The following is an 11706-nucleotide window of genomic DNA, read 5'->3' as shown; positions in this document are numbered from 1 at the left end:
AGGGGGGGTGGGGGTGGGGGGAGTTGGGATTTAGTCCAGAAAGCATTGCTCTGGAAAGGCAGAGAGATACAATATCAGAAACCATATAGTCCAATACCAACTTAGCATAAAGGATCAAGATGACAACTGAAGATATATTTACTTGTTTCACATTTCATCTGCTTATAAAGATGACAGCACATGGGGCGCCTGGATGGCTCAATCGGTTAAGCATCCGACTTGTCTCAGGTCATGATTTCAACAGTTAGTGGATTCAACTACCATGTTGGGCTCTGTGCTGACAGCTTAGAGCCTGGAGCCTGCTTTGGGTTCTGTGTCTCCCTCTCTCTCTGCCTTCCTTCACTCATACTCTGTCTCTCTCTGTCCCCCTCTGTCTCGAAAATAAACAAACATTAAAAATGAAAAAAAAAAAATAAAGATGACAGCACATAATTGCCTTTAAAAGATGGAAGTGTGATTCTGAAAGCAAAGGAGTGGATTTACTGTTTGTCACTATTCACTTTAAGTGTTGAATTTCAACATATAAAGAAGACCATTCTTAAATTTCATTTAAGGAGATGAGGAAATGAACTCCAAAATGCCACTCCTGCCCCACATAAAACAGATTGTCTTCTATTTAGTAGCTAAAGTATACCAGACACCGTACTGGATTTTTCCACCAACATAATCTTTGCAATTGCATTTTCATAACAATGCTGTTTACAGACAGAAAATCTAGGTTCAAAAGAATAGGGGACATTCCCAGACACACATGGCTCATAAGTCAGAGCCAGATTTGAACCTGAAGACATTGATTTTGTGACTTCCAAAAATTCGTGATTACAAGGTAAGTGAGGGTAACTCCCTTCCTTGTATGCTGGGTGTAGAAATGTCATGAGAGACTGATGAAAGTATTTCTGCTTGCAAATTTTGTGATTTGTGAAGAAATATAATTACATGAATTTAAAAATTTTAAATGTTTAGTAGAGGGAAGCAGAAGGACATATTTAAGAAAGTGGAACTTGGAGTCAAATGTTTTTTTTCCTTCAGTTACTTACTGTTAAGCCACTTCTCTAAATTTCTGTTTCCTTTTTTTTTTGTAGTAGACAATTAATAATTTTGTTTTACATGGAACATTGCTAACATAATAAAATTGGTAATATGTACAACTGGTAGTTATGGTTATTATTACACAATTTTTACACTGCAAACAATCTGTGATAACATGTAACGTATCCTAGAACATATCTTAGCTTTTCAAGTATTGAAATTATGTTTTTATATATGGCAACCAATTAAGTTAAGGCTTTGCAGTTGGAACAACTCACTCAGTCAAAAATTTATTAAATATCAGATTGACCATTTGATTTATTTTTCATCATGGAGTTATAGCCTGAAGCAAGAAAGCATTGGCTTTTACAAGGAAAGTGAATTCATTATTTCAGAGAAATCCGACTCAGCAGGTGGTAGAACATAAGACATAAAATGCTTAAGGCAGAATCAAGACTCAACTATAACCCCACAACAGGAGGTGAAAAATCCTCTATCCAACTTCTGCTCAACTATTTTGCTAATAAGATAATATATGTTTAGTCAAAGCATAGGATGGCTTAATATTAAAGTCAGATAAAATGGAATACAAAATAAATGGGATGAAAATTAATAAATAAGAAGTTAAAAAGAATTACTTACTCTTATTCTTTTTTTGATAATTGTAGTAGATACTTCTGAAGGAGGAAGCAGTTCAGCAATTACAGTAGGGAACGTTGAAATATATCATTTATTATGGCTTCAGTAAATTCTGAAATTGAAAAGTAACTTTCACTAAACCAAGAAAGGATCAGAAAAAAACTCTTGCAGAAATTTATTTTTATACCATGATTTTAACTTGTGTGGGAATATTTTCTTTTATCAGGGAAGTTAATTCCATAACAGATGTGAATATAATGTTTTAGAATTCAGATAAAACACAGATATCAATTACCATTGAATTGCAAATCAAAGCATTTTGTTTGTTTTAAGATTCTTTCTATAAGCTAATTTCAGTTAAAGTGTGCTTTTCTAAACTGCCAAAGTAGGGGTTCCTGGGTGGCTCTGTAGGTTAAATATCAGACTCCTGATTTCAGCTTAGGTCATGATCTCAAGGTTCCTGGGTTCAAGCCCAGTATCAGGCTCTACACTGACTGACAATGCAGAGACTGCTCCAGATTCTGTCTCCCTCTCTTTCTCCCCCTCCCCATCCCTCTCTCTCTCAAAAATAAATACAACATTTTAAAAAATTAAACTGCCAAAGTAGAATAAAGACAGAACTTAGAAACACTGTTTGAAAAGCAGCTTCACTAGACTAATGTTCTGTTCTTAGTCTTAATTATTAGTTTTGTGAACTATGTTAAAAGATTATAGTTACTCTTTGGGTGACCTTGAGAGATTTGATACCTCTAGGAAAACTAGCTATTTCAGGGATTGAACTGTTCTAAGTTAGTCTGACAGCCATATGTTTAAATCATGATTTCAGTGCCTGGAGAAATTTTTGTCAGGCTCCCAAGCAAGTCAGCGAATTCAGGAGAATTGCCTTGTGGCTTTGGAAGAACATGGTTGGGGAAGGTCAGTCAAGGTTCAGAAGCCTTTGTCAAAGGCTTAAGGAGGGTGCAAATACAAGCCCTGTTCTCAGACAGAACAGCATCTGTCTCCCCATTATACTCCCATGGAAGGCTCTATACATTACCAATAAATAAATAAATAAATAAATAAATAAATAAATAGAAATCCATTACAAATTGTGGCCACCTCTCCTCACACTTTTTAAAATTAATGCATGATTTCACTCTAAGCAACATATAAGAACCAAAGAAAATTAAAAAAGAAAAAGCAGAAATATAAGATGGGCTAATATTTTCCTTAAGAAGACTTGTGAGTCACCAGAAAAATTTAAGACAAAACCCAAATATTTTAGGACTAGATTCATTTAAACTGTATAGTAGTTCCTCTACTATAATGTATTGGTACAGATAGAGAAAGTGCTGGTAATATTTGAAATTGTAGGCCCACATTTTATCATTCTTTCCTTTTATAGTATCATGCTAACTTTAAAGTTGCTGAACTCCTTTCTCTTTCAAAGCACATTGATTAAGACATAAAGTGAAATATAGTCTTCAGAGCTCAGAACATCAAATATCATGTGAAAATAAAATTTTATATAAAAATCTTAACAAGAAGACTCCTGAACAATAATAGTTTTTTGTTCATGCCATTTTTATTTATAGAGGCCTCATTAACCATCATTTGTATAGATCCTTATTTTTATCTAGTTTCCAAATCCAAATCCAATTGTGAGATTTCCTCTTTTAAAAACGTACTGTATTCAAAGACTCACTTGCTCAGGCTAACTACTTTCACGGTCTCATACCCATTTGCAGAATTCCTATCTATAGTTATTGCTGCCTTAGAGTTTCCAGAATGTGTTTCATGCAAAATCTTTACAAACACACCAAATAATCTAATCATATTATTTTTAGAACTGTTTACAAGGTCAATTCAAAAGTCCCTCTGAGGAGTGAATATGAACAAAACCATCAGAAGATTTTTGGGGAAAGAAATGTATGCACAGGGATTGTTTTACCAGATATAAAAATGTGTGTAAGGAAACTCTAGTAAATAAATTTTAAATAGCTCTAGCCCAGATGCAGATGGAAGCTTAATTTAGGGTTACCTGTAAATGCCTCTAAAATTAGAGGCATCTTAAATGTCTACAAATAGGGAAGGAGTTGAATAAATTTTGTTATGTTCATATCATGAAATTATACTTTAAAAAATGAAGTAAAGTTTTGCCCAGTTATATCAAATGTTGCTTGCAGTGTATTGCTACATCAAAAAATGCAAACATGTAAATAGTATGATTACTGTTTTGCAAAATACATTTAATAACAAGATAAAATCTAGATCTGAAATCGTACACAGTTTAGATACATAAAGCTGTCAACAAAGATCACACCTTTTCATTTTATCCTTTCCTTAACATGATTAAAAAAATTAATGTTTATTTATTTCAGAGAGAGAAAGAGCATGAGCAGGGGAGGGGCAGAGAGAGAAGGAGGCATAGAATCCAAACCAGGCTCCAGAATCCAAGCTGTCAGCACAGAGCCCAATGCCAGGCTTGAACTCACAAACTCTGAGATCATGACCTGAGCCAAAGTTGGACGTTTAACTGACTGAGCCACCCAAGCACCGCTGTAGCATAATTTTTTGTGTGTGTATGTATATCTTTTGTTAAACTTTTTATATAAGACAATAACAAAAAGAAAAGTATATGATTTAGCATCCTGGATACAGAAGAAATGAGGCAGTGACACTAGAGTTCATTTAAAACCCCAGAAGTCTGACTCTAGGTTTACAGAGAAAGGTTTGTTATTATAATTATCACCCTGGAAGAGTTGGATTCTCAGAACTGCTGAGATTTCATTCACTTATCTTAGAAGTTGAAGACAAAGTGGCAGCATAGTGCTAGAAAGTCATACTCACTTTCTTCCTCTTTCTAATTATATAGTGATCCAGGAGTAAAACTTCCTTGGAGAAATAAGACACTTTGTTCAGAGTCTGAGGCACCGCTCCAAATGAAATGTTCATAGATTTACTGTGAACTCAACAATAAGTGATCAAAAAATAAAAGCTATCAACTGGACAGACATGCTTGAATATGAAAGATGCTCTGATGCATACTATAAATCCCAGATTTTTTTAATGTTACCAATGTAGAGACTTACAGTCACTTTTTAAATTTTTTATTTATTTTTCATTTTTTTATTTTTTGGTTACAGGCAGAATTCATTTTATGCCTGCTTAATACCCTAGGGAGCATATGTTTAAATGTGTTAGCATCACGTTGATGGGAACTAGAGCTCTTCGCCTAACTCTCTGCCTATAGACCTTGGAACTGTTCGCCAGTCACTTAATTCTTATCATCCTATTGTTAAATGAATCATTTCCTATCCCTTATGTTGAAGGATGTGTAAGCTTTGCTGTGCAGTTTTGCACAGCAGTTATGTAAGTAAACATCTCTAAATCCCTATCAACCATGCTCTTTTCTCTCATTTGAAAGGTTCTTTCCCTACCCCCTGCCCTGCCCCCTGACACATATAGCCTTAGTAAGAAGAGCAAGTTTTAAACAAAGAGAAATTTTAAATGACTCAAATTTATTTGTTTTCACTCCTAAAAATACCATAAGTTAGTGTTTTTAAAAACAAGGAAGAAACAGTTAACCTCATGGTCAAGAGAAAAGTATAATTCTCTTTGTATCTTTGAAAAAAGAAAAACAACTTTTTCATATATGACTAGCATTGGACTTTGGACATCTGTTTTCCTATGGGTTGAAAACATAGCTTTCTATCTAAAGGATAAAAAGATCAGACTTAATCATTGATGAATATATCTGTGTGATTTTATTAAAAGGCTTTTAAATTTAAAACTCTGCTCAGTACAGTTTACTATTAAGTTGTTAGCATTTCTGACCTCTCACCTAGCTTAGATAGATTTGCTTTTCAGATGAGCATGGAAGCAAAGACAGACTTAGCCATGTAGTATGGGGCCAGGGAAGTATGGTGTGCATTAGTCTCCAGATTGGTTGTAAAAAGATGTCCTTTCTTTTCTTGAGATCAAAGGAGGGTAGATATTGAAAGTAGGGGCTAAGTATCCGGTCTTGGATGGGCATAAAATGGCAGAAACATTCTGTTGAAAACAAACTCAATGAAATAGAGGGCTAAGTGGATGTACAGCAGAGCAGTTTCAGGGAAATATGGGTCATGTCCTGGCTCCGCTAATTACTGAGCTGAGACAAGTTACTTAACTTTTTCGAATTTCTGATTTTTCACCTAAAAATTAGGAAAAAAGACCATTTTTTCTTAAGAAACCTAAATTAGATAACTTAAAGTGCTTAGCACAGTGTTTCGCACATGATGAAAGCTCAATGAACATTTTTAATGTTACTGATATTATTTCTACTCATTAATATTACATATGGGCACATGGGTGGCTCAGTTGGTTAAGTGTCCGACTTCAGCTCAGGTCATGATCTCACAGTTCGTGGGTTCAAGCCCCATGTCAGGCTCTGTGCTGACAGCTAGCTCAAAGCCTGGAGCCTGTTTCAGATTCTGTGTCTCCCTCTCTCTCTGATCATCCCCTGCTCATGCTCTCTCTCTCCCTCAGAAATAACTAAAACATTAAAACAAATTTTAAAAATATTATATCATGACTATTATAATAAAATCTTTCTGATATTCAGTTTCTAAATTTATGGATTGTGATTCATATTTCTTCCTCACATTGCAGTCCAAAGGAAATTGTACTATAGATACTATTACTGGAAACAATGACATTATAACATTTTTATATAGGAAATACCTTATGTCACCATCACTTGAGAATTTCCAAAATAGCCATGTAAATGCCACACATCATGGAACACATCTCTCAGAATGCACTGTACAATTTAGGATTTAATGGATGAATTCAAGACTCCTAGAAAAAGTGATGCCAATGTATATTAGCATAAGCAGTCACTATAGTCTTTAGATAATCTTACCTTAAATACTGTACTCTGTAGCCACAGAGCTTTAAAAAGATTCAGGGTATAGGAACACTCATGTTAGATTAGTCAGAATGCACAATTACCTCTCCTTGTCTCCATGAATCTATGCGTAGGTAACAATATTTTATGTTGCATTTTGCAAATTGTTTATGCCCCCATCCTCTTCCCTGTTTCTTTTTATTGTTATTGTTTAAATTTAAAGTTTATTTATTTTGGTAGAGACAGAGAAAGAGAGAGAGAGAGAATGAGAATTCCAAGCAGGTTCTGCACTGTCAGTGCAGAGTCCAACATGGAGCTGGAAACCATGAAATGTGAGATTATGACCTGAGCCAGAACCAAGAGTTGGATGCTCAACAGACTGAGCCACCCAGGCACGCCTTCCCGGTTTCTTTTTGAATACTGAATCTTATATCTCTTATCACAATAATTAAGCAAGAAAATTGTTACCCTGCATATCAGCCCATATATCTCTTATACATAAGGCAAAGACCTTACTGAACATTTGCAAAAATTTGACGGCTCAGGTATTGATGCCTAGATTCTACTGGACTAAAAACTTCTGTCCCTTAATCCTGACCCTATAAATATAGACTGATTGTGTTCCCAAGCTATGACAGACACATTGCCAACTCCAAAGTATTGGAGACACGCTGATTAGGGATATTCTGGTTATTAAATATTCCAATAATAATGATTCACATGAAGGGGTTGTCATGCTTGAACTTCTCCTGCTGGGTTTAATATTTCTGAGTGCTTCAGAGGAGGCCCAACCCTTCATTCTCAGTGGAAAGTATCAGTTGACTACCTCCTGTCCACTTTACTTAGGGAGATAGCTCCAAAAAACAGTGTCAATGACTCCAACTATTTATGAGGCTGTGATCACAGGAGTGAGATGAGGTAGGGAATGCTGGTTTTGGAGCTGGAAAATCTGGATTTTCTTATTCACAGACATTAGACTATAGGCTCCCTGGGAACCAGGAACATTCAGAGGAAACACATAGATTGAATAAGTCATATATAAAGTAGAATCTAGCAAAGCAAAATAGACATTGGGGTAAATTGTGAGTAAGAGTTAGAGAGACTTATTGGGAGGTAATTCTCTGTTGTTTTCTAGCATTTCTGCACACGTTATGAACTGAGAAAATGATTGCTTTGTTCCAGATTATTTTTTCAAAGATGTTTCTGTAGTAAAGAGCCTTGAAAGGTAGAGATACCATGTATGTTTCTCATAACAAGAGATATGGGTTCCTGGGGCTTCTGGCTGGCTCAGTAGGTAGAGCATGCAACTCTTGATCTCAAGGCCATCAGCTCAAACCCCATATTGGGCACGAGGTCTACTTAAAATAAGATAAAATAAAATGAATCAAATCAAATCAAATCTTAAAAATAAAAGAGAGAGATGTGGGTCCCCTATAATCTGGGTTCTTCTCCTGTGATGCACTATGCTCCATATGCAGGTGCCATCTGGCCCTTCTCACGTTGTCCTGTGGAAGCTGGGGTATGGGGCACTGATGCAAATATTACGCTGCTGGTTGTGCTTTGAATAATAAAGTCCTTTGTCTTTGACCCAGGTGTCTTATGTCCTCTGCCTGCATCCAAGAAACTGCAGCAGAGTTAAATGTTAGCTTGCAAGCAAGGTGCAGTATTAGACACCTCATAGCTCTTGACAGAATATAGCAAAATAAAAGGATGCAGCATATAAAAGAAATCTAGAAAGGTGAATGAGCAAACACTAGCCTGCGATTCCTTTCCTTCACGTTTAATAAAGTTTCACTTAGCATTAATTCATTTATTCATATACTGGGGACCTTCCAGTGGGGCAGTTATTATTTGAGGCACCAGGGATACAGTACTGACTATGACTGACAATTTCTCTTCCCTCTTGCTGCATGCCTGCTCAGAAGCAGAAACAAATATAAGTAGGTGAACAAATACTCTTTAAAATTTCAGATTCTCATAAATAAATAAATAAAGCTAAATAAAAATGATAATATAATTAGGAACAGCTTCTTTCATTAGAGTGGTCAAGGAAGGCCTTTCTGAAATGACAACATTTGGTATACAGTCTGTCATGCAGAATTTTGGGGGAAGAATATTCCATGGGGATAGAGGAACAGAGAAGGAGGAAAAGAGACTTAGGAAGGAAAAAGGAGAGAGACACAGACAACATGAGTAGAGACACAGAAACCTGAACAAGGAAAAGAAAAGCAGTGTTGATGGAACATGGGTTATGAAAGAGAGGAAAAGTTATATTAGATGATTTTAGCAATTTGTGCAGGAGCCAGATCATATTGGAAATTATAGACTATGGTAGGCAATCAGATGAGATTGATGCTCTTTTCCTTTATGCAGTTAAATTGGCTCAATTTCTTCATTATTTTAAAAAAGATACAAAGTTTACTGATGCTATGAGTATTCATAAAATAAGGAATACATTTGTGCTCTGTAAGGCAGGTGTTTGGATTTATTTAGAAAAATGGAAAGAAAGCTTTTGCCTAGAAACTTTTGGAGAACAGAGCTAACTACTATTGTTGCTATTAAAACACTAGTACAGTATTTCTATTACTACTAAAACAATACAAAAATAAGAATGAAGGAGGCAAGAAGAAAAACAGAAAATTACAGAGACAACCACGTGCCAAGAATTATGCTCAAAGCTTTATGTACTTTTTTTAAACATCAATATTAAGCTGCAAAATGCTTTAACACTTCTTTCAGAGATGGAAATTCAGGCTCAGAGATTAAGAGTTCTTTGCTGAGATTTTCCAGCTTTCCTGTGCCTGAGCCAGGATTTGAACCTTGGAACTCTCTGGCTCCAAAGCTAGGAACTTTGCAGAATATGCAGCCTGTATGCTAATGCAGCATCTCTATGCTGAAGATGTTCCTTCCTTATAAAGCAGGCAGCTTTGTCATCAGCTGATAGAGAATTGTAGTATCCCAGAGATTGTTAGGTTTAGACATGGAACAAAATGATTGGTTGTTTTTATCTGCATTGTTTCAAAAGTCTGTTTCTATACAGAGGCTGAAATATATAGCCTCTTTTCCATTGGATGCCATAGCAGACAACAGATGTACCATGTCTACACAATAAGATGGGCAAAAATGCCTAAATCTATCATCTAGCATGAGAATGTAGCTGACCCATGCTTTATTCCAGGTGCTTCTAGACTTTAGTGCTTTGGAAGAAAAATGGTGAGCTTCTGGAAACTATCTCTAAAGAGAAAGGATTATTATAATCCTAGATAAAATGCATCATAAATGCACAGATTCAAAGGTACGAGAACAGAAAAAAAGTATCTGAACTAAAAAGGCAGGTCTTGATCTAATAAAATAATAGAATATCAAATCTAAGGGGATCTGAAGTTTACTTCTCAGGTAATCAACTAATAACTTGTTATGAAGAGGAAAAATGGAAACAGATTGTATAGACAGGGGTTTCCAAAACGTTGCAAAGAATACATGTTTCTATAAATGGCAACATTTTGTGAAACTAAGATTCCGTTGTTTGAAAAACCTCTAGCAAAATTTATCCAAATTTCTTCTTTCTTGATAACAGAAAAAACTCCATTTAGTTTTATTTGGGTTTGAAGGTGGAGGCTCATGGTTTGGGGAATTTAAAACATTAAGAGTGGGAATTTAAAGCAAGGAAAAAAGGAAAAAAAAAAACCAACAACAAGCAGCCAGATGGTCCGTTATTGAAATCAACCAAGCTCTCTAAAACAAAGGAATATGGAGAGAGTGCCCTGGCTCCTTCTCTAGTCCTGTGGCTGGCAATGTGTTTATTGGAGATAGCCATCTTTAAAGATGATGCCCCTTTGAAACGGATGTCACAGCAATCAAAGCGTATGTCAGGCACTTGCATCACAAAAAGAAAAGCCAACTGTCGTGACTTACACTACAAAAAGCTGTAGAAGAAACTTAAATATACTCTGTAGCATGGCCACATCAGCCCTAGTGTACCTATATCTTAACTATTTTTTGGTGAAACTATAAACTTTAATATGTTTAAATGACTGTGACCAGATTTGTATTACTTACCAGCAATTAGGTGCAATTCTTGACACTCCCCATGTATTGCACATTTCTCTTAAAGGTTTACAGGCACATTTACTCATTAAAGATCCTGAAAACTGTCAGAAATAATACATTCATAAATAAAACAACTACTAAGAAATTACCATGTGCCAGTCACTGTCCAAAATGCTGAGAGTGTGGGAAACTAAAAGACAGAGTGATTGAGTATGTCATGGAAGCCTTTTCAAAAGAAAGTTAAGGTTTAAGAGGTGAATAGGAGTTTTCTAAATAGAGAAGAAATTGAAACACCAGACAGGGAGGGAATGTAATAAATGCAAAGAGATAGCATTATGAGGTTTTCCCAAGAACTTCAGTATCTTTGAGAACAGCTGAGGAATAAAAGGGTGTTGGTGTTTTGGGTGGACATGTGGTCCTGTGACAGAATAACACATTTGGAGAGGTAGACAAATGCCAAACTGCACATGCCTTTTATGCCAGTCTAAGGCACTTATGTATTATACTCTAGGCTATTTGGCACTATTAAGCAATTTTAGGCAAGAAGAGACAAAATCATGTTTGTGTTCTTGAGTGACCTCTCTAGCATTAATGCGGAGGATGGGTAAGGGAGGTGGATTATGGAAAGTTGGCAAGGTGGGGCATGAAACCAGTTATGAGAAAGCCAAATTGGAGTATATTATAGAGGACACAAACCAGTGCAGTAGTCACTTCTTCGACTGACTAGCAAAAGGCCACTAATATTTATTCACAGAACAATGCCAATTCCATGAATCTACCAAAGGTCATAGTAGATGGTGACACTTAACGCCATTAGAAAGCCCACATTTGAGGAAACTGATTCCATGAATTAAAATTAAAAATAAAACAACTTCCCATTCTCCAATTTGTTAAAGAACTACTTTTTTTTTAAGAGCACAAAAGTAGACACACTTCTTTGATCTACTCTATTTTCCCACTAACACTCAGCTCCATGCTGAAGATGGTTTTGCCAACTTTGCCACTTTGCAGACATCCCACTACACCAGGATAAGAGTACAGAGTCTACTCATCTCTTGATATCTATAATCAAGGAGATTTCCACTTTCCCAAGGCCCACTTTTCCTGGCAGTGAGAAG

The sequence above is a fragment of the Crocuta crocuta genome, unplaced genomic scaffold (genome assembly GCF_008692635.1).
Source record: "Crocuta crocuta isolate KB4526 unplaced genomic scaffold, BGI_CrCroc_1.0 scaffold343, whole genome shotgun sequence".
NCBI lineage: Eukaryota > Metazoa > Chordata > Mammalia > Carnivora > Hyaenidae > Crocuta > Crocuta crocuta.
The sequence above is the reverse complement of the archived record's forward strand: the minus strand, read 5'-3'. Positions refer to the sequence as shown.